At 44.5% G+C, this 23,001-nt stretch overlaps 1 pseudogene; it reads left to right on the top strand.

Moving 5' to 3' along the window:
- Positions 1-296: 296 nt before the first annotated feature.
- LOC110544583 (small ribosomal subunit protein eS21-like) lies at positions 297-22,634 on the top strand (annotated as a pseudogene).
- The last annotated feature ends 367 nt before the right edge of the window (positions 22,635-23,001 follow it).

Raw genomic sequence — 23,001 nt, 5'->3', positions numbered from 1 at the left:
AAGATGAGTCTTCTTGCCTCAGTCAAGCATCTCTGGAAACACACTTAGATATGTCTGAGGTGTGTTTTTTCTAGATGCTTCTAAGTATCACCAATCTGACAATGAACACAATGTCCTTTCTTTCAAAAGTTGAAATTACGCTTGTACGTGGGTGTGTGAGCACAGCCATGATGTGGAGGTCAGAGGACAATGTGGAGGAGCCGGTTCTCTTCTTCAACTATGTGGGTGCCAGGCGTTGAGTTCAGCTCCTCATTCTTGGCGTCAAGCACCTTTACCTGCTGAACCACAGAAGAGGTATGAGGAGAGGGCCCAGGGAACATCCAAGCAAGGACATCTGTGGGAAGGAAGAGAAAGACCGGAAGCAACACGAAGAGGCAGCAACATGGCGCTGGCTCATGCCTGTCATCTCAGCCCTGCAGAGGCTGACACAGGAGGATTCCTGCGAGCTCAGGGTCAGCCTGAGCCAGACAGTGAGCTTGGGTCAACCTGGGCTACAGTGTGAAGCCTGCTTCTAAACAAAACGACATAGAACAGAGCACAAAAGAGAGGAGCGAGCACAGGGAGGAGGATACAGCACCGCCAGCCTTGCCAGGGGCCTGCAGGAGAGGTCCTGCCAAGGAGGGAGTGACACAGAAAGCAGTGGCAGGTGACAACACAGACATTCTGGAGAACAGAAGGGCACTTGGGGCAGAGAGCCAAAGCCACATAGGGTTGACTTTCTTTTCTTTTTTTTTTTTTTAAGGATTAGGAATGAATCATTGCCTTCATAAGCATCAGTGCACATGCCATATGTTAGATATCAGCTGAGTGGAAGGCAGGCAGCAAGCAAGCCGCAGAACAGGTCCTTCGCCTCTGGCCTGCTGGCCTGTGGGAGAGCTCATGGATTTGGATTCCCCCAGAGAAGATCTCAGGCTTGCAGGCATCTCCGGGGGCATGGTCCTTACCCACTCCTTCCCAGGAAGTGGGACTGAAAACCCATATAAACCCAAACCCCGTAAACTCTCCCAACAGTGCTGAGGTTAGCAGAGAGGGGGAAGTTAGCCGAGGCCCTAATAACAGATTCCACTTCGAAAGGCTCCGTAAACACCTGTAATTAATTACAGAGGAAAGGGGGATGAGGATGCTTATTTAGGTCACAGACTCCTTTGAAAATCTAATGGAAGCAATGGACCCCTCTACCGAGGAAGAAAGCATATGTGTATACACTTGCCAGGTTTTATTGCTGTCATGAAAATCTTGAGATCAAGGCCAACAGGGTCCACAGACACCTGGGTGAGAAGCCCTGACTGACAAGCTTTGACGTCTGTAATCTTGTTTATTCAGACAAAGCCTTGGAGATAGATACCTGCCCCCAGCGTCAGACAGAGGGGTGAGACTTTGGCACAGAGGGGAGCTGAGCTGGCCTCACATGAGCTGGGAAAGCAGCATGGGGCTCAACTGAGACCTGGAAGGTCAGTTTTGTTCCGTTAGTCCCCCCTGGCAATCTGAAACCTGTTATTAGAAGGAGAACCCAGAGCCCCCGGGGCCTGCCAAACACGTGATCTTTCTTGAATCTCCAATACACTCTAAGCTGCCTGGCCATATGTATTTTATCTAAAAAAAAAAAAAATTATTTTAGACCTACTAGTGTTTTTGCTGCATGTCTACGTGAGCTCCATGTACATGCCTGTTGCTTGTGGATTTCAGAAGAGGGCATAGGGTCCCTTGGAACTGGAGTTACTTCACAGGGTTGTGAGCTGTCATGGAGGTGCTGAGGCAGGTCTTGGGGCCTCTGAAAGAGTAGCCAATGATCTTGAGTGGCTGAGCCATCTCTCCATTCCTCTCTTTCAATAATAAAAACGTCTGAGCTGCGTGTGGTTGGTTGTGCACAGCCTTAATCCCAGCACTCAGGAGGTGGAGGGATCTCCGTGAGTTTGACGCTAGCCTAGTCTACATCGTGAGTCCCAGGACAGCCGGGACTACATGGATGTAAAATATCCTCACCATAGTAAGTTCCTCATAGAATTGGTGTTTGTTGTCGTTGTTTGTTTTTTGAAACAGCATCTCCCTACACCGCCCCAGCTGTCCTGGAACTAACTCACTCTGTAGACATAGGCTGGCCTCGAATTCAGAGACCCACCTGCCTTTGCCCCCCGAGGGCTGGGATTCCTGTACCACCAGGCCTGGCTTAGAGTTGTCTAAAAAAATTACTTATTTTAAAATGCTCTTTTAGCCGGGCAGTGGTGGTGGTGCATGCCTTTAATCCCAGCACTCAGGGAAGCAAGGGGCAAAATCTCTGTGAGTTTGAGACCAGCTTGGTTTATAGAGTGAGTTCCAGGACAGCCAAGGCTACACAGGGAAACCCTGTCCCAAAAAACCAAACCAAAACAAAAAAACCCAAATAATAATAATAATAATAATAATAATAATAATAAAGAAATGTTGTTTTGGGTATATGGTGCTTTGTCTGCAGGTATGTTTGTGTACTGCATGACTGTGTGGTGCCTGAGTTGGTCAGAAGAGGCCGTTACAGGATCTGAAGCTATAGATGGTTGTTAGCCAATGAGTGAGTGCTGGGAATCAAGCCCAGGTTCTCAGGCAGGGTAGCCAGAGCCCTTAACCAATAAGCCACCTCGGCTCCCATAGAACTGAGTTTTAAAACTTCTTCTTTAAGTTAAAGTTTTAGTTTAAGAGGCATTTCTAGAGCAGCTTCAGGTTTATGGAAAAAATATGCTTCTCCTACTGATCTTCTTCATCTCTTCCCATTTCCTTACGCAACACCTTGCATTATTTCAGTGAGTTGTGACCATGCCTATAGTTTACTTGAGAGTGCTATCTTCTGAGTTTTGGTAGAAAAATATTTGACACATCAAACTACAGTTTTATACAGAGAAACTTCACTGTCTTAAAAATAACTGGCCTTCACCTATTCACCATTCTTTCTCTCAACCCCCTGATGGGTTGACATTTGCAACATCCCTATTGTACCGTTCTGTACTACCAAAACCCTAAAACTTACCCCTTGATAGTTAGTCCTCACCTCCATGTCCAACACAGGTCTCTGTTGTTTAATGCCACATCTGCTGGGCCAGGTCAGCTGCCCCTGAGTGTCTGAGAATTCTCTCTCTGCCTCCCAGCCTGCCATCTTTTCATGGAAGCTGGGCTTTTGTACCCAGCTTTATCTGGATTCTGGGAATTCAAACTCAAGTCCTTATGTCTAAACTCTTTACCCTACTGAGCTATCTTCTTAGCTCCCACCCTTCTACCTCTTTCCTTCTTCTTCTTCTTTTTTTTTTTTTTTTGAGATAGAGTCTTATGTAACCTTTCCTGACTTCAAACTCACTATATAACCCAGGCTGTCCTTGAACTCTTGACCCTCCTGCCTCTGCCTCACAATTGCTGGGATTACAGGCATGCACCACCACACCTGGCTTGAATCCACAATTTCTAAGATTGTTCAGAATGTCAGAATAGATTTAATTAACCCTCATAATGGTTCTCAAAAAGAGCACCTTTTTTTGTTTGTTTTTGTTTTCCAAGACAAAGTTTCTCTGTCTAGCTCTGTCAGTCCTGGAACTTACTCTAGACCAGGCTGGCCTCAAGCTCACAGAGGTCTGTCTGCCTCTGTCTCCCCAGAGCTGGGATTAAAGGCATGTGCCACCGCTGCCTGGCAAGAGTGTTCTTTTTTAGGGCCCTGTACATGCTAGCCAAGTACTCTGCCACTAAACCATATCCCTACCCCTCAAAAACAGTATTCTTTGCCTTTTGGTACTTAACTCCAAGTACCTGCCCTTCTCGGGACCAGCACAGCTTCTAAGTGCTGGGCTTATAGACACAGACTACCTTGCCTGTCTTTCAGAGATGAATGGAATGTGTGTGAGCAATTGAATATGACTGAGATCTTGATGGAACAGAGTGGAAGGAAGGGAAAGCTCACTAGATTCTTCTTGACCTGAAGTATATTTGCCGCTGTCATTTCCAGCAACCATAAGAATCCAGATTCAGCTGAGCGGTAGTGGTGCACACCTTTAATCCTAGCACCTGGGAGGCAGAGGCAGGTAGATCTTGAGTTCCAGGCCAGTCTGGTCTACAGAGTGAATTTCAGGACAGCCAAGGCTACACAGAGAAACCCTGTCTCAAAAACAATAATAACAACAACAACAAAACAACCAACCAACAAAACAAACAAGAAAACAAACGAAAAAACCAACCAGGCTGGGTGTGGTGGCATATGCTTTCATCGAGAGGCAGAGACAGGCAGATCATTGAAGGTTCAAGGCCAGCCTGGTCTACAGAGTGAGACCAGGAGAGCCGAGGCTCTGGTTACACAGAGGAACACTGTCTCAAAAGACAAACAAACAAAAAGTGTTTAAAAACAACATGATGCATTGGCATGGGTTGAGGTCAAATGACAGCTTATATAGTCAGTTCCCTTTCCATTTGTACACGGGTCAAAGGGATTACACTCAGGCCACCATAGTTGTGTGCAGCAAGTTCCTTGAGGTGCTGAGTCATCTCTCCAGCCCCCAGTTACACATACATCCGACTGCTTCGGCTCATCTGGATTACTGTGACTAATACCATATGTGTGACCTCTTTTGGCGAGGACGAGCAATCTAGAGCCTTTCTACCCAGAGCGTAGTTTTCAAACAAACATCATTTTCATCACTCTGGGTTTAGTATAAAGGCTACTGCTGATTTAGTAGTTCTGGAGAGTAGCTCACAATTCTGCCCTTCCCACAAGTTGCTGGGTGATGTTGATGCTGATGGTCCGTGGATTACACTGGAAGAGTAAGGCACCCAACAGTTACAGATCAGTACTAAGGATGGAGTGGCTTTGAAGGTTGTCCATGCCATTCCAGGAGTGTGGAGCTGGCCACCAAGGCAGTGACTGTAGGAAGGTATCTAACAGAACACCTGAGAGTTCTATTTTTATCTTAGCAATTCCCTCCCCTTATTCATAGACATAATTTCCCAGGTCTGTTAATTATTGTCACTCATCTCAACTGTTTTGAAATTCCCTAGCTGAGGCATATTACCGAATGGCTATAAATATGCCGGTGTTCGTTCAGGGGGTTGCAGGGAACTAAGAGAAATGACTAAAACAAACACCCTGTGGTGTCAAGATACAAAGCAGATGGCCTGTGTCCTGGCACTCATGACTTAGTGCCTCAGAACCTGCTGGGACAATTGTTCATGCCGTTACTCACTCAATTGTTCAACTCTGTGCCTAGCTCTGTTTGCTGAGAGGCCTCAGAGGGGCTGACTCGGGGATGGTAAGGGGTGGGGATAGGGGGTGGGTACAGGGACCATTTTGACCCGAACTTGAACTCTGATTTGGAAAGCAGCTTTTTAAAAACCTAGTTAACTCTGAGATAGAACAAAAGGAAATTTAGGGTCTGAGTTATATATAGGGTTTGAATAGCGGCATCGAAGACATTTAGTTCAGGGGATTGATGAAGTGTCATTGACATGCGGACAGACGATAGGCATGGTTGTGGGGTAAACCACAGTCCATATGTGCACTTTTGCAGACGTTTGTCAAGCAATGTGAGAGGTCATGTAGACAAGATCTAACATAATCAAGACACAGCCCAACACACCATTTCAGAAGAATGACAAAATTCTAATCTGAACCACATTTGGCCCAATTTACTGTATTGAAAGTATTCACAGAGGAAGATAACATTTTAAAAAATACTGTTATTATTTGGTTTCCCATCCAACTAAAATGGAAAGGACTTTCAAGTTTGCCAAAGATGAGATTGTTAATGGAGGGGAAGAGAGATTAAAAAAAAGAAAAATGTGATTCCAATCCCTATCATATCGCTCAGACAAGATAGGGCATGAAGAGCAATAAAGATGGAGTTCTTGACCCCTTGGGAGAGAGGGCTCTCTCTCATTTACTGAATGGAATTTGGGGCCAGGCTCTTTTCAGAGGGCATCTAACCTGACCATCTAATAGTCTCACAACCCGTGGCCATTGCCAACGCCTTATAGCTAGGAAACTGAGACTTGGAGAAGGAGAGCAGCTTTGCCCAACATGTCATAGCTTGTAAGTCCCAGGCTCATTTGAATCTGGGTGTACAGGGGTTATCTATGCATCTGTATTATCTGCCTGCTGACTGGGCGGCCATTCATTCCAAGGACACTTCAGTAGCCCAACACAGCCTGGAAATCATTATGTAGCCAAGGATGAACGTGAACTTCCCATCTTCCTGTTTTCAGATTCCCAAGTGCTGGGACTATAGCTCTGCAACATCATGCCCAGTATGTGGCACTGGAGCAAACTTCCCAACAACTGAGCTACAACCCCTGTCTCTCAGAAGAGTCTACTGTTTGTTTAGTGGTCTGTTGTTTTGTTTTGTTTCTAATTTTGGTTTTTAGAAATGGTGGGATGTTCAGGTAGCCTTTTTTTTTTTTTTTTTTTTTTTTTTTTTTTTATGTGTACAGGTGTTTTTCCTGCTTGTATGTCTGTGCACTGCATTCATGCCTGGAACCTGAAGATGCAGAATAGGGAAAGGATCCCCTGGAATTAGAGTTACAGATGGTTGTGAACTGCCATTGTAGGTGCTAGGAGTTGCATTCGGATCCTCTGAAAGAGTAGACAGTTCTCGTAATTGCTGAACCATCTCTCTAGCTCCTATACTTTTTTTTTTTTTAAGTTACTTTGGGAGCTGAACCTGAAAGTAGGTAGGTGATGCTGTAAGGACTATCTGTGGACCTGGGAGAAGGCTAAAAGGTTATATAGACTATTAGAAACAAACAATAAAACAACTATAGCCCAAATAGCCTTGCATTTAAATTTCGGTTTAACCACTGAGTAGAAACAGACAAGTTATTTATTTCTTTGAAAAGCAATTTCCTGGGCTACAATATGACTAAGCTGGGTGCAGTGGCATGAATCTACAGTCCTAACTGCTTCAGGAGGCTGAGGCAGGAGGACAGACCACTTGAACTCAGGAGGCCCACCTGGGCAACACGAAGAGACCCAGTCTCAAAACAAGACAACGACAACTACAACAACAACAACAACAAAAAGAAGATGGACACAACCTTTATTGAGGGATAACCGACATGGTGTGAAGAGCCAAGCACAGTGTCTTAAAAATTCAGAGAGCATGCTGATGTGGTAAAGGACTGTTTTTTTTTTTTTTTTTTAGGATTTCAGCCTTGACAAAGAAAGATAAGGAAATTATGCAATAGTTCTAGAAGATTGTTAGAATGCTATCATCCATTCAAAAAAAAAACAAAAAAAAAAAAAACAAGGCCACTCTAATAACCAAAGAACTGCCTACTTGTGGTCTCTGGGTTGAGGTGATGGCGGCCCTATCTGTAAGCTGCAGTGATGTCATGGAGACATTCTTGGGGTACCACACACAGCGTCTGGTCCTACATGACTAATTTATTTTGATGGGTAGCAGCTGTGTTAAAGATTTAAGTTGCTAGCGGGCAAGCATGTGTCATAAGAAATGAGCTTGAATTTGCTCTACAACACATGGATTCGGGAATCTCCTTTACTTATTTTCTAAATCAAATTGAATTTGGCTTCTTGGAAGCCATCTCTTAGGGTGGGTAATTTGACCAATATCAATTATTGGGCTAGAGGTATAGCTCTGTGGTAAAGCACTCAACTATCATGTACAAGGTATGAATTCAGTCCCTAGTCTCTCTCTCTCTCTCTCTCTCTCTCTCTCTCTCTCTCACACACACACACACACACACACACACACACACACACAGTTGCCAGTGGTGGGCCTCTCAATTTGTTTAGGTTTTCCTAGCTCAAAGTTTGACCTTCAGGCTCTTGTTAGAAATATAGTGCCACAGTTGGGTTGCCTTTAATCCTAGCATTTTGGAGGCAGAAGCAGGTGGTTCTCTGTGAGTTCTGTGAGAACTGTGTGAGGCCAGCCTGTTCTACAGAGTGAGTTCAAGGACAACCAGGGCTACACAGTGTAACCCTGTCTCAAAAAACAAAAAGACAAAAAAACAACGACAAAAGGAACTGTAGCACTACATAAAGTCAGGTATGGTGGTATACTACTGGAATCTTAGCACTCAAGAAGTCAAGAAAGAGGTGGAAGGGTCAGAAATTTAAAAGTTCCAGTTAAGTTAACTCTCTTTGGCTACACAGAGACTTCAGAGCCAGTCTGGATTAAATGAGACTCACGTTCTCAAGGTTCACACTATCTAACTGAGGATTCCACGAACATCTGGATGCACATATTTGTCAGCTCAGAACACACAACTAAGGATTTCCAGAATATTTCAGTTATTTATTGTGAAGTGAACTGACCGAAAATTTGAAATTAGCCTGATTGAGAAAACTCGAAGTCTGAGCTCCCTCCTTTCACTTTTTTTGGGTAGGTAATTGATGTACATGTACATGATTTCAGATTCAATGCCAGACTGGCTTAAGTAAGATCCTATCTCAGAGAAAACAAGGGCAGGCGATGTAAGCTCAGCTCACACAATGTTGCCTTGCATGAATAAGACCCAGGGTTTGATCTGCAATTTCAAAGCCCAAAATCAAGAACCCCTCAATAATGCCAGAAAAACTTTTGAGTTGCATCTCATAGGTCCTTGGGCTTCTCTCGCCCCCCCACCTCCCAATCAGAAGTCTCTCCATGACTAGAGACAAGGATGGGTCAGCACCTGTCACTGTCAAAGCTCCAGCTTCTATTTTCTTTCTCTTAGAAACCCAAATGCTGGGGATGGGGCGAAAATCTGCTCCTGTGTGAGATTACTGTTTCAAGGGGGTAGACAGAACTTCAAGCCCGGATCACCTCACCTGCTCCTCGGTAATCCTCAAGACCCTTTGTTCTCAGTACACCTCTGTGAAATGGGCCTGAAGAGTGGTTGGCCAGCAGCGCCTCTCAACACGGGGAGACACTAGAAAGATAAACTCCTAGTCTTGTTCCATGTAGCCAGGGCAAAGTGGAAGAGACCCTGCCCAACAAACAAACAAACAAATAAATGAAATAAAGCTCAAATCTATGTTCGAGCCTCACTCTGAACCTGTCTCTATTCTCACACTGAAATAACCCTGGTATGGGTGGGCTGCTGGAACTTTCTCCTGGCAGAAGCGTGGCTTTCTTTCCTGAGACAGAAGTAAAGCACGTTCTCAAGGTTCACACTATCTAACTGAGGATTCCACGAACATCTGGATGCACATATTTGTCAGCTCAGAACACACAACTAAGGATTTCCAGAATATTTCAGTTATTTATTGTGAAGTGAACTGACCGAAAATTTGAAATTAGCCTGATTGAGAAAACTCGAAGTCTGAGCTCCCTCCTTTCACTTTTTTTGGGTAGGTAATTGATGTCGGAGGAAAATAATTTGATAGGAACCCCTAATCTGGCCCGATTGTACTGGAAAGATCACAAGGATGCTGTCTTTGAGGTGTTTGGCTAAATGAGCTGGTGAGCTGGTGAGAATGTGTTTACTGTTAGGAGGTCACACTTTTGTTTTTCTGAGTCAGGTTTCTCTGTGTAGTGTTGGCTGTCCTGCTCTCCTGAACTCACTTTGTAGACCAGGCTGTCTTTGAACTCACAGAGAACTTCCTGTCTCTGCCTCCCTAGTGCTGAGATTAAAGACATGTACCACCATTGCCCAGCTGAGTTTGTTTTAATTAATTAACTAACTAAATAACTCATTTTTGGAGACAGGGTTTATGTAACTGGCTGTCCAGGAACCTGCTAGGTGAACAGGGCTGGCCTTGAACTCATAAAGATCCACTTGCCTCTGCCTCAGCCTCCTGAAACCTTGGGTGAAAGGCATGCAACACCCTACCTGGCTGTTGTTTTTTAAAATTGAATTTAACTAATTAATTAAACTTGAAACAGGGTCTCACAAATCTGGGGCTAGCCCATGGTTCTGGGAAATTGAGTTTGATCTGTGAGACCTGCATGGTGGAAGGAGAGAGCCCACTCTCAGCAGGCATGACCTCTGACTGCCACACATTTGCCATGGCATGTGTGTACCAGCCCCAGTAAACCAATAACATGTAATTTTAAAATTATAACTCACGTGTGCGTATGTGTACGTATGTGTAGGGCGTACCTATGCTTCGGCACACGTATGCAGGTCAGAGGACAACTGTGGAGCTGGATCTCTTCCCCTCTTATGTGGGTTCTGGGGACTAAACTTAGGTCATCAGGCTTGCAGGGCAAGCGCCTTTTCTGGTGGAACTGTCTCGCTGGCCCTAGTTTTGGTGTCTTGAGACAAGAACTTACTATGTCCATCGGGTTGTCCTGGAACTCGCTTTGCATCCTAGGCTGGCCCGGAACACACGGCGGTCTTCCTGCCTTCACCTCTTGAGAGCTGGGATGATGGACTCAGTGCCTGAGCTGGGACTGAAAATCAACATGTGGACTGGGGCACGCATCTGAGGCAGAGTGCCCCTGGCGTGTGGAAGGTCCACTCCGGAACTGGAGACGAGGAACAGGAGGAAGAGAAACGGTAACAATAACAGAGACGTCAACTTGCACTGTGTCCAAAGCTGACTGTATGGTTCCTAGTGAGTGTCCACACCAGGAAGTCTCAGGTGAGCCTGTACCCATCGCCTTGGCTAACCTCCGCTGATCGCTTGCTCCTGTCTCCACCTGAGTTAAAATAAGGAGACCTAACTTTCAGCCAGAGCTGCTGTCCAGCCGGGTGAGGCGGCTCTTTCAGGTGAGCCCACAGGCTTCAGGCCCAAGGTAAAAGCTCTGTTTCTCATTTCAACCTTGTCAAGCTAAGAAGGATGATTTGATTGCTCCTGAGTTTTGTGTATGTCAGCACAGTAGAAGCTTAGTCATGCAAATCCTTGTCCCTCAGCCCAGGAAGACAGAGCAGCGTTTTCATAGTTTATCTGTGTTTGGAGTTGAAGGCACGTTTTCTTTTGTGTTTAGAGAACAGATGTCAGGACCATGTTTAAAGCACATAACCCGGGGACTGAAAATTGTTTTTCTGCTTTTGAAAGGAAGACACTCCACGGTAATGAACTCAGCCTGCAAGTTTGTATTCTCAAGGAATATCTTAACTGTTTCGGGTCCTCCCTGCACCTACCCCTTTAAACATCTCCCTCACCTTGCCTACGAAGGCCAAAGTCATTTTGGCTAACAGTTCCTTGTGTTGTCTCACGCTGAGATGGCCATCTATAAGCTAGCTTTCTGAGGATTGAGCCTCCCCTTAGAACTTGAAGGCTCAGTGTTAAGTCATCATTTATTGAACAAAGAGCACACGGGGGAAGCTGTAATGGACACATTTATTCTGGATATCTCAACCAGGACGAGGGCTTTAGTGCTTAAGGAAAAGCTGCCAGGGAGGAAGCCAGGGAGGGCAGAAGACACTTGTCTCTCTAAAGAGGTGCAGGTGACTAGGCAGGCACTGAAGGGAAAGTGGTTGAACAGATGGTCCAGGATCCCCATCAAATGCGATTTGGAGGAGAATGATGATGACCTCGCCCAATGGGAGGGTGGTTAAAGGTCACTAGCCTATTTGCACACACCTGGCAACCATTTGCAATATTTGTCTCCGTCAAACTTCTGGTTAGATGCGAACAGTGTGTTCTTAGCCTGGAGAGGCGTGGCCTCCCATTTTATCTTAGGAGATGAAGTTATTATGGCGGAAGATATAAGAGGCAACTTAACTGCAGCTAAAAACACCAGAACTGTGCTCGGCATGGTGGGACACCTCTGCAGTCCTAGCGCTGTGGAGGCAGAAGGAGTTTGAGGCCAGCCTGGCCTAAATAATGAGATCCTGTCCCATCCTCTGGTAGCCGCTTTCCTTGGTACTTTGACCTGACGACAGACAGACACAATGTAAGGGAGGATTTATTTCGCCTCACAGCAGGGTGCGGTATGGTGAAATTCGTGGGGGAGGAACGTCTCCGTGGTAGCTAGGTAGCTACAAGTCCTCACATCTCAATAAACAAGGAAGCAGAGATCTGGACCATAACTGGATACAGGCTATAAGCTGTAAGAGCAGGCCCTCCAGGAACATACTTCCTTCAGCATAGGGCCCATTCCCTAAGGGTTCCACAAGGTTCCAAAGCTATAGCACCCGGTGGGAACCAGGTGATCAGACACAGGAACCTGGGGACATTGCATATCCAGTCTATAGCCCTTTGCACCACAAAACACAAATAATACCCTACAAGGAAACAAATGAAGCAGAGAACTGAACTATGCCTTTTGTTTGTTTTTTAATATAATTAAAAATTTTTGTTTTGTTTTTGGGACAAAAGTTTTTCGGTGTAGACCAGACTGTCTTATTTATTTATTTATTTATTTATTTATTTATTTTTGACAGGGATTTTTTTCTGTGGACAGTCTTGACTGTCCTGGAATCACTCTGTAGACCAGGCTGGCCTCGAACTCACAGAGATCCACCTGCCTCTGCCTCCCTGAGTCTTGGGATCACAGGCATAAGTCACTGAGTCTGGCTGATCAGGTTGCCTTTGAACTCACAAATCTTGCTTGCCTCTGCTTGGAGAATGCTAGGATTAAAGGCATGAGCCACTGTGCCCAGATATTTGTTTGCTTTTGAGGCACCATGTATTCCAGCCCAGCCTTGGACTCACTCTGTATTTGAGGATGGCCCTGAACTCTGTTCTTCCGGCCTTCTCCTCCCAAGTTTTGGTATTACAGATATGTTATTGATTGTGCTTAGCTGGGCTATGCTTTTGAAATTGAGACAGTTCTCTGTGCATAGCTGAAAGACAAACATTTAGATTGATAGGTAGATTATTTAATATCTCATTTTGCCTCCTATTAATCAATGGTTGCATTCAAATAGCAGTTCTCAACCTGTGGGCTGCAACCTCTTTGGGAGCCAAATGACCCCTTTACAGGGGTCACCTAAGACCATCAGAAAACAGATATTTACATTATTATGTATAACAGTAGCAAATTACAGTTATAAAGTAGTAATGAAAATAATTTTATGGTTGGGGTCACTACAAATGAGAAACTATCATAGCATTAGAAAGGTTAAGACCTCTATGTTAGAGCCTAGCATTGTGTTTCATGACTATAATTCCTACACTGAGGAGGCAGAAGAAGGGGGATCAAGAGTTCCCAACCTCAGCTACATATAGAGTTCAAGACTAGCCTGGGCTACATGATGAGACCCTGTCTGAAAATAACAACAGCAAAGCAAGATACAACAGCTCCTTCCCCTAATCCCAGCACCTGGAACAGAAAGATCACCAGGAACCAGAGGCCAGCTTGGGCTACAAAGTAAGACCTCACCTCAAAACAAAACAAAACAAAACAACAACAACAACAAAACAATAAAAACAATTTCATTAGGCCACCTTATTCCTCTTATATTGTTATAATAGAATGAAATTTAATTTATTGGTTCACATATGCTTAGTTGATCAGTAAATATTTTTATATATTATGTGCTACATGATATAGGAATATGCAATGCAAAGACTAAATCAAGTTATTCAACCTCAGCAGGACCAGAGTTAAACACAGCTCTTTTTTTTTTTAATTTATATTTTCTTGTATTTTAATGTGCATTGGCACTTTGCCTGCATATATAGCTGTGTGAGGGTGTCAGATCCCCTTGGATCTGGAGTTACAGATAGTTGTAAACTGTCATGTGGGTGCTGGGAATCGAACCTGGGTCCTCTGGGAGAGCAGCCAGTGCTCTTAGCCACTGAGCCCTGCTAAACCCAGCTCTTTACACCACCTCCCTTTCTAGCTGTATTTCAGTCTTAGAATTGCTTTGTAAATCAGCTCCCACCTATAACGGAGGCCTAGAAGACAGACAAAATACCCAGTATCACAATAAGATGAAACATGTCCATAAAGTAAAAAAAATATATATATGTATATATCTTTCTCGTGCACTGGATAGTAAATGAGCATCATGCTGGGGAGAAGAGTTACAGGAAGGAGCGAGTCCAAGTTCAGAGATGGAATCAAACTCATGCATCTCATTGTTTTCTCACAAGTATCAGCTCTGTGGGAGTCCCACAAGGCTATGACTGCGGGATCCTCCTCTCTAGAAAAGTGAAGTATGGAGGTGTCTAGGCCCTTCTCACGCTCCTGGTGAATGCCCCCCTTTGTTCCTGAGGATAGTGTCAAGCAGATGATCTCAGGGGCATCAAATGAATCACTGTCCACGCAAAGACTTGTTCCAGAAGCTTCCTGGGGGAGGTAGGCAGGCAGGGCAGGAAGTCCACGGGCAGTGAGAACCACATCTGGTTGCCAGTGAGACCAGCCCTCTCTCCAGTCCTCTCTTCTCTAGCCCCGAGGAGGGAACATGTGTATATCTTCAGAGCTTCTGGCTAGGGTGCTCAGAGGGGGCATGAAGCTGGTCCCTGCCCTTAGGAAACTTCTGCTCTACAGAGAATCTGAGATGTGCATTTGAGGGGAATAATGACAAGGCCACTCATAATTTCTCTGCCTTTGACAGGAGATCAAAGGGTTGTGGTTCAATGGATCACCCTGTTGGCGCCTGTTGGGATTGCCCAAGTGCTCCAGGGAGTCGTTTTGACTGGAGTAGAAGAGGAGCCAGGGCTGGATTTTAGTGGCTCTTGACCTTCCCCTCCCTGCCCTGCATCTGTTTCCTCATCAGAAGTCTGAGAATTACAGGGCTGGCTATCTGACTCACCAGGATGTCATAAAGATGAGCGAGACACCGAAGTCCTGTTCTTTCCGCCCCTTGACAGAAAGGCACTGCTAAGGACGAATGCAGGGTGTCAGTGCTGAGGACGGCAGTTTTGACGTGGCCATTTCATACGCTGGACAACCTAATCCTCTCTGTCTAAACATGGAAATCCCACAGCTCTGCCCAACTCATCACTGCACTGATCCACTTAACCTCTGAACAATATATAATCTAAGTATTTCATCTTGTCTCCTCGTTATCTGTGTTTATTCCATGTTCGTTTATGGTCTGAGTCTCCTCTCTGTTTATCCATTTTGATGGAATAGTTTAATTAAGGAACACCTCCAAGAGGTGCCTCATTCATTTCTTCCTTTTCTGGCATCGTACATAACTTGACACAGTGTAAGTGCTGATGTTTGAAACTGACAGGCCCCAAGTTCAAAGATCTATTTTATTGCTACTCTAGAAGAATTTCAGTTTCAGATGCCCACCCCAATCCTGGCACATGCTATGTAGGGTGAAGCTGGACCAACTGTTTTTGGCCACGTTATAAGAAGCATAGATTATAACAAAGGAGGACAGGTCTAGGAAGAAGGAGACCTGGAATCTGGTTTCGATTCTTCAGTGAACTAGTAGTTGAGGTTGGTTGAGTCACTTAAAGGCTCTGTTTCTGCTGGGCCTGGTGGCACAGGCCTGTGATAGCAGCTACATAAGAGGCTGAAGCAGGAGGCCACAAGGTTAAGATCTGCTTAGAAACTTATTGAGAATCCAGTTGAAAATTAAAGGATATATATATATATATATATCCAAGGATGTAGTTGGGGGAGGGGATAGAACACTTTCTGAACTTTTCTGATCCTAGGTTCAATTTTTAGTACAAATGAGATAGATGATAGATAGGTAGATAGATAGATGATAGAGAGATAGATGATAGAGAGATAGAGAGAGAAAGAGAGATAGAGGCAGAGAGAAAGAGTGAGAATGGTGGAGGGAGAGAGGGTTAGAGCTGCTAGGATGGCACATAGACATAAATGTAGAAAGTTTTGTTTCTGTTTTTTAAAAAGAAAGGCTTTTCGGTTTCTTCATCTGTCACATGTCAACTTCAGCCTGCTCTGTGTTTCATCTGGCTCTAATATTTTGTCTAGATTTGAAGGTCTCTGTGCTAACTACTTTGCAATGCTGTGACCAGAAAACAGTCCAAGGTGCTGTGTGTCTGGGGGTTTGGCCCATGGTTGCTTGGTTTCAGGTGCTTGGCGAGCGTGATCATGGTGATAGTGTGGGGTGGGAAGGTTTTTAACCCCCTGGTAGACCAGAAACAAAGGGCAAGGAAAGACCAAGGACCAGGGCTAACCTACAAAGGCCTGATCCTAGGGATCTTTCCCTTCACTTAAGTCTGACCTCCTCGGGTTCTCACTACCTTTCCAAAAAGAACCATCAGCGGGATGACTGAACATGAGCACTGGTGGGGGACAAAGCACCATCCAAGGAAAGGTTTGCGCAGAGGAGAATGCCATCAAAAATGGGAGGAGAGCGTCACCAAAGACAGGAATGAACACTCTCCCCACCTTCGCCATCACCACTCACGGGATGAGGGGAGTGGGTAGAAAAAAGGGTTGTCTGTTCCTCTCTGGGCCTCCTACTCACTCACTGTCTGTCCCTTGCAGGCCAGGCGCGGGGCTGCAGACATCTGCTCATTCCATCTGTCTAAGCTCATGTTTATCCAGTGCCCCCTGATGCAAGGGCCCAGAGTCACCTGGGGGAGGTGTGCTGATGCTGGAGAGCAGGCCCTGATTGTGCCACAGCAGCCAGATGGACTGCATTTTTACCCCTTTGCAAAACCCAAGCTTGTGGGAGGTAGAAGGAGAGGGAAGGAGAGCCTAATTTATTGCTTAGTCATGTTTATTTTCACTCTTGGCTGCTCTAGGGCATTTTTCTTAATGTATCGGGGTCACAATTTTATTGACTTCAAGGATGCTTGAAAGCCCTGTGTGTGTGTGTGTGTGTGTGTGTGTGTGTGTGTAAGAGAATGAGGCTGTATTAAGATGATCTGGGTTTCTCTTGCTCTTTAAGAAAAAATGTCCTCTAAAATTTTTGTTTTGAACCTAACCAACCTGGCCAAAATATAACTTCCTTCTCACAGACCACAATACTCACCATAGACCTGTCCTTAGCCAATTACTTTAATTGGCTAAGATAAGAAGTCCAAACCTTGCCTATCGCAGTTGTGAACGCCTGTGATCCCAGCATTCTGGGAGGCAGAGGCAGAGGCAGAGGCAGAGGCAGAGGCAGAGGCAGGTGGATCTCTGTGAGTTCCAGGCCAGCCTGGTCTTCAAAGTGAGTCCAGGACAGCCAAGGCTACACAGAAAGATCCTGTCATGAAATACCTCCTCCCACCCCTCACCAAAAAAATAATTTCCAAACCTGACCTGACTTAGCGTTTCTACAAAAAGTACCTTTAATAATTTTCCTTCACTGCTCCACTCTGGTGGAATTCTTCAGTGGTCTTTAATAATAGGAGTGACGATGGAGAAGAAGATAGATAAGAAGAAACTCCAGCCACCACTGGTCTAGCCCTCGCCAATCCTTGTGGAGTAGTTTATGTATGGGAAATTGGAGTTCAATCTTAGAGACCAGGAAACAGATTCACAGAAAAGAGCGGGGATCAAAATGCAAGCTTGGCTGGGTCTGTCTATGGCCTGTGAATAAAATCAGTAGGAAACAGGATGTGCATTTGTTTTGAGAAAGAAACTCACTCTGGAACCTGCTCTGTAGACCAGGCTGGCCTTGAACTCACCTAGATCTATCTGCCTGCCTCTCTGTCCCAAGAGGTGCTCCTAAACATGTGACCACCACTGCCCAGCTGGGATGCACATTTTACGAGACTTGTATTTATTTATTCTGTGTCTGCATGGCATGTTGAGCAAGATTATGCCACTGGGTGTGTGGAGGTCAGAGGACTACTTTGAGGAGTCAGTTCTTAGGCCTTTAACAGGGTCTGGTGATTGAACGTCTGTCCTCGTACTAGACCTTTGAACACACGAACATACACACAAGTAAATGTAATAAAAAAAAATCAAACAAAAAAGAGCTTCATATGCTTGGAATGGTGGCACAAGCCTTTAACCCCAGCACTCGGGAGGCAGAGGCAGGTGGATATCTTTCTGAGTTTCAGGCCAGCCAGGGCTACCCAGAGAGCAAAAATAAAACAAGCAGAAGAGTCGCACAGAGAGGCATTCAGTGAGAAGTTTCTTTTTGAAGTTATTTTATAAATTTTGTTAAAGGAGAAAGGTAAATATTATAAAGAGACATTTGTGTCTCTCAGTCTGACTATTAGACCACTGAGACAGTGGGACACCCCCTCTCCCCTGGGGGATAGTCCCTCATGGAGGAACCTGTCTCCCAGAAAGAAATTCCATACAGTTCTAACAACTTGCCAGATCACCCTTCAGTTTGCATTTGAGACCCAAGAGGCACAGATAAAGACGGTTGTGAGGACACTTTGACCTTGAAGGTCAGTATGTATATCCTTGGGTCCTCTATTTTTACTCCCACTTAAGCACCCCAAAGCTGGATTTGAAGGGTTTGCTGAATCTCTTTGTCCCTCTTCCTAATGAGGCCACATTGAGTAAATATCCTTTTTCTGATTTCTGCTTAAAAAAAAAAATTAGAAGTTCTTGGTTAAGAGCACTTGTTGCTTTCAGAGGATCCGGGTTTGGTTTCCAGCAGCCACACTCTGGCTCCATCACTCTGTATCCAGAGGACCTAGTGCCTTTTTTGACCTGTGTGGGCACTAGGCACACAAATGATGCACACACATACATGTAGACAAAACAGCCATACACATGGAGTAAATAAAACTAGAACAAAGTTAGTACTCCATTAAAAATGTTTTTAAAGGGAAAATTTTTTTTAAATTGAAAATTATAGTTATTTATTTATCATTTAAAAATGTTTTTTTGAGACTTGGTTTCTTTGTGTAGCCTTGGCCATCTAGGATTTGCTTTGTAGACCAGGCTGGCCTTGAACACACAGAGAACCACCAGCCTCTGCTTCTTGAGTGACACTTACTTATTTAATATGCATTTGTGTGTGTGTGCGTGCACATACCATGGCTGGCTAGAGTGTGGCCGTCAAAGGACAACTTATGGAAGTTGGTTTTCTCTTTCCACCAAGTGGGTCCAAAGGATTGAACTCAAGTGATCGGTTTTTGGCAGTAAGTGCCTTTACCCACTGAACCATTTTGACAGCCCTCTGCTCTTTTCTTTTATGAGCTAGAGTCTTGCTAGGTAGCCAAGGCTAGACTTGGCATTTATTAGTAATCCAGGATATCTTCAAACTTGTGGCATTCCCCTTGTCTCGGTCTCCTAACAGTTGGCATTACAGGTGTGTTCTGCCATGCTGTACTTGAGAAGTTTCCCTTGAATGAAAGATATTGTGGCTGGGCTCCGTGGCATATGCCTGTGAGCTGTGATCCCAGCACTCGGGAGGCAGAGGCAGGTGGACCTCTGTGAGTTCAAGGCCAGCCTGGTCTACAAAGTGAGTTCAGGACAGCCAAAGCTACACAGAGAAACCCTGTTTGGAAAGAAAGAAAGAAAGAAAGAAAGAAAGAAAGAAAGAAAGAAAGAAAGAAAGAAAGAAAACAGCTATTGCAGATGAGTAGAGACATAGAGTATCCAGTGAAGTAGTCCATTCACACAAAACCTACTACTGCAAATATGGCTTTTATATGAAAAGTAAGAACAGGTCAGTGATGGTGTAAACCCTTAATCCCAGCAGATTAATCCCTTAATCCCTGCCTCTGGGAGGTAGAGGCAGGCGGATCTTTGTGAGTTCTTGGCTGGCCTGGTCTACAGAGTGAGTTCCAGGACAGCCAAGGCTACACAGAACTCTGTCTTGAAAAAAGAAAAAAAAATTTTTTTTTCAAAGCAAAGACTCATGACCAAACCTTTGGCAGATCTACAGGGAATCATAAGAAAGAAGGGGAGTTAGTCTGATGGGGAAAGGATAGGAGCTCCACAAGGACCAAATATATCTGGGCACAGGGTCTTTTCTGAGACTGACATTCAACCAAGGACCATGTATGGATATAACCTAGAACCTCCACTCAGATGTAGCCTGTGGTAGCTCAGTAACCAATTGGTTTCCCAAAGTGAGGGGAACAAGGTCTATTTCTAACAGGAACTCAATGACTGGCTCTTGGGTCTCCCCACCCCCGAAGGGAGGAGCAGTCCTGTTAGGCCACAGAGGAGGGCTTTGCAGCCAGTCCTGAAGATACCTGATAAAACAGGATCAGATGAATGGGGAGGAGGTCCCCCCTATCAGTGGACTTGGAAAGGGGCACGGTGGAGATGAGGGAGGGAGGGAGGGACTGGGAGGGAATGAGGGAGCAAGACACAGCTGGGATACAGAGTTAATAAAATGTAACTGATAAAAAAAAATAATAAAATAAAAAAAAAAAAGAAAAAAGAAAAAAAAAGTAAAAAGTAAAAAGAAAGAAATGAAACATGAGGTGCTCAAAGCCATCCTGACAGTGAAAACTTGGGGCTACATCTTCTGAATGGGGATAGGACAAGATAAGAGATAACTTAAACACTAAAATCTCAGGAGTCAGGATGCAAAACCTGCTTCCAAAACTGATGATGTTCAATTCCCATATCCACAGCGGGGCACACCCACCCACCCACCCACCCACACACACACACACACACACACACAAATAAATAAAAGAAGTGTAGTAAAGTCTTAGGCATCCAACACAGACTAGAGTCGTTGCCCTCATTCTTTATGAGGGTGAGGGCCCCTTGTTAATACCAAAAGAACTTAATGAGCCTTATGTGATGGTCATTATACTTTTAATTATCTCTTCACTGGCAGCTATTTGGCATGAGTATGGATTTGGAATGTCCTTGTGATTACTCTGCAGGAACCCATGTCGCAGGGTAGAAGTCACTGGAGAGGAGAAAGGAACCTAGTTTTTCTTTTATTTGAGGATTTCATACAGAAATACATTGTATTTTCATTTTTAAGCCCCCTCCCCACTGTAACTCCTCTGTGCCCCCCCACCTCTCCAATTCACGATCTCTTCTTCTATATTTATTTTTGACATACCCCCCCCCCCCCACTGAATTCAGTTAATGTTGCCCAGTGTTTGTGACTGACTTCTTAGGACCAGGAGGCATGTGTGTGTGTGCTTTAAGTAGGCAGAAAAGGGGGGAAAAAAAAACAACACAAACTAGTTTCCTCTCTCAGAAGCCTTGACTGTTATGTAGGGATGGGGGCTGGTGAAATTTTCCTCCATCCATGTTGGTGTAGTCTTTTCAGGTCTTGTATAGGCGGCCATGTTGTTGAGAGTTTATGGGCCAAGCATGGCTCTCTGGTCCAGAAGACACCCTCATACAGTCATAGAGCAAAGGCTCCCTGGCTCTTATCAGCCCTTCAGCCTCCTCTTCCTTGATGTTCCCTGAGCCTTAGGTGTAGGGCTTGTGGTATAAATGCTCCATTTGGGGCCGGACACCCCATAGTTGATTATTCTCTGCATTTTGACAGGTTGTGGATCTCTCTAATGTCGTCTGTCTGCTGCAAAAAGAGGCCTATTTTTTTTTGAAGGGAGATATCACCAGCCTGGGGTTTTTGATAGTCTGTGGCTGGGGTAAGGGATCATAATCCTGTTGTGTTGGGTACCTGCATTAAAACTCTGTCTATCAGCCAGGCTGTGGTGGCACATGACTTTAATCCCAGCACAGATGGAGCTCTGTGAGTTCGAGGCTATCTTGGTCTACAGAGCGAGTTCCAGGACAGCCAGGGCTACACAGAGAAAGCCTGTCTCAAGAAACAAAAAAAAAAACCCCTATCTATCTATCTATCTATCTATCTATCTATCTATCTATCTATCTATCTACCTACCTATCTACCTACCTATGTACTGTCTGTCTATTTTCCTGACTATCTTATATATGTATGTTAAAGTAGTGTTATAAAATAAATCATTTCCCTATGGCTTTTCAAAACACCGTTCTTGTCATTTCCTCCCTTCTCTTCTCCTCTCTATTAGCCACCCAGTTAAGACTTTCTCCCATTTTCCCTTTTCCCTCTTCCTAACATTCGTGTCCTGCCATATCCCTGCTCTAGAGCTCTCCTAGCCCGGACCCTTTTCTACATTAGCTTCTAAAGTTATTCCAGGTTGTACACTCGAATCCAAAGCTTTGGATTTAGGGGCCACAAATAAGAAAGAAGATGATGGCATTTATCTTTCTGGGTCTGGATTATCTCACTCAGTATAATATTCTCCAGTTCCATCCATTCACCTATGAATCTCATTTTTTTTTACAGATCTATAGACTTCTATTGTGAAACTTGAGTGGGGCCTGTTCCTCCAGATTCAGTTGCCCTCAGTAAGTAGGCTTATGGTGACATACTTTTCCTGCTTCATTCATTCTCCTTTGCATTTGTGAACTTGGAGGTCATGATTGGGAATTGTATCTTGTCAACTTTGAAATATGTAGAGATAGAAATGAGTTTCTAGACTTGCCTGGCAACATATTACCTTTTCTCCTTACTCATGTTTTCTAAATTTCCATAATTATATTATTACTCCTGTAGTAAAAGTGAGTATACTCAGTACTGGGTGGGGGTGGGGCCCGAAGGCAGAAGGTTTTCAGTTTAAAGTCAACCCAGGTAATGCAGTGAGATGCCGTGTCAAAACAAAACAGAGCTAAACCCTAAGTTTAAAACAAGCAAGCAAGCATACTTTCTGTGATCCCCCTTAGACTTGGAGTGACCAGGCATGTCCTCCATCTGCAGAACCACGATTGCCAGTTCATAGACCTGTAAGTGCTGTGGAAATGCTCCAGGAGCAACTGGATTATTGGTGCCAAGGGCCACCTGCCCATCCAGATGAATGTGACTGAGGTTGGCAAGGTCACAGGCCGGCTTAATGGCCAGTTTAAAGCCTATGCTGTCTCTGGGAGAATTTGCAGGATGGATCGGATGATTCTCTACTCTGGTTGACTAAGATGGATGGAATTGTCTTGACGAACAAGTGACCAGAAGAGATCGAAGAATATTTGTCATAAATAAAAGTGAAAAAGCAAAACGGAAACAACAACAAACCCAAAATAAGCGAGCAAACAAACAATGAGTATTGTTTGATGTTGCTGTAATCTCAATACTTGGGAGATAGATAAAAGCAAGAGGATCAGGAATTCAATATCACCTTTGGCTATATAGTGAGCTGGAGGTCAGCCTGAGCTGTTTCAAATAGCCAACAAACAAACAAACAAAAAAAAACCCAAAAAACCAACTCAATGATAAATGTTTGAGATGATTAATATCTTAAGTTAACCATTATCCAATGTATAATACTTGCTAGCATATGTACCCCACAAAGTTATACAATTATCTATCAATTTA

This window comes from Meriones unguiculatus, chromosome 19 (assembly GCF_030254825.1).
Source record: "Meriones unguiculatus strain TT.TT164.6M chromosome 19, Bangor_MerUng_6.1, whole genome shotgun sequence".
Classification (NCBI taxonomy): Eukaryota; Metazoa; Chordata; class Mammalia; order Rodentia; family Muridae; genus Meriones; species Meriones unguiculatus.
This window is presented reverse-complemented; position numbering and strand designations above follow the sequence as displayed.